The following is a 1,558-nucleotide window of genomic DNA, read 5'->3' on the forward strand; positions in this document are numbered from 1 at the left end:
CATTAGACATAAATAAGGTACCAGCAAACACTAAAATCCATAATTCTTTACATATACAGGTGTCAAATTCTGGGATGGAATGTATTATGTCCCTGTTATTTGTCAGCTTTACTCATCATCCTTGGTGGTGGGCAGCATGGCCTTCATGTGGTGCTAACACTATAACTTCCTCCCTATCCCCCACAAGGCAGATGGTGAACTATCAAAGGGCAGCTGCCTGGATATATAAATGTTGTTCAGTTCCTTCCATATCCCATAAAAGTAAGATGGTGGACTGCAAGAGGGGAGCAACTTCAGCCTTCAGTCCACATGATTCACATTTCAAATGAACCTGGGGCCATGGCTACTACTCTTTGAGGAAACTACAAAAAATAAAGTTTTAAATATGTCACAAATGTCACCACATAAAGATGAGTAAGTTTACAAAATATTCAAGAAACACTGGCTATCACAGTCCAAGCTGAGACTCACACTGTTACAAATCTCTCAATATATTCCAGATTTCTTTTGTCCCAACAATTTCCAGCAAATGGTGGACAGTAAAATTACCTGGTTCTGATATTTAGTATATATAGCTTCCAGTCCACAGAAACATCAGCTGTATCATGGCCACCCTAAATTTGTATGTCTGTATATACATATGTATGTATGTATGTATGTATGTACGTAGCCATTGTTGTAATTAGGTAGCTGGTTTTGGCATATAGTTTAGCTTCCAGTCCAATGAAAGCATTAGCTGAATCATGGCCAACCCCAGTACAGGGATTCCTTCAGTGGATGCATGGCATTGATATTACAGGTCTCCCTCGTTTTACAATTGCTATGCGTTCCTAGAAAGGCAATCGTAAACTGAAATATTGTAAAGCGAAATTAAGGTTTAATGGGAAAAATAGGGATGCGTTCCTAGACTGGTGTATAAGGAACCCAAGACCCATACAAGTGATCTAATATGCAGTAATAATGATGATGTTTTATGTATTGTAGAGTCGTGCTTGTCTCCCCAGCTTTCTTAATGTTGACAGCATGCTTTATAACAGTCGATACAGTCGACTGTGTAAGACTCATGGAACGAGCGATGGAGTTTGCCCCTCACCTGCTTCGTGCCGCTTCACAATATTAAGCTTAGACTCCAGGGCTAAGGACGTTCTTGCTTTCTTTGGCTTCATATCACCAGCACCAGATGTTGCAGGGCGTTTACAAGACATCACGGTGGTGGCACTAGGGATGTAAAATATGAAGAACAGGAGAAATAGTAATATCATGGGCAATGATGCACACAGACGCACAGAGGTTGTATGTTGAATGAGTATGCAGGTGAGACTGGCAAAAGTGCAGGAAACTGTGTGGGCAGGGTGGGTATGCGACTCAACTCTCAGCTGATCTGCCTGTGAGCGCGGGATTTTCACATGCCCAATCATAAATGCGAGGGAGCTCAATTGTAAAATGAACACTTGGTACTAAAGAAGAAGGATCGTAAATGCGTAATATTGTAAAACAATACAGTGTAAAACGAGGGAGACCTGTATATATGTATATGTTGACTATCAAAGTTCCATTC

This window comes from Coenobita brevimanus, unplaced genomic scaffold (genome assembly GCF_032717465.1).
Source record: "Coenobita brevimanus isolate Jiangsu-jjx unplaced genomic scaffold, ASM3271746v2 jjx.HiC_scaffold_1775, whole genome shotgun sequence".
In the NCBI taxonomy this organism is placed as follows: Eukaryota; Metazoa; Arthropoda; class Malacostraca; order Decapoda; family Coenobitidae; genus Coenobita; species Coenobita brevimanus.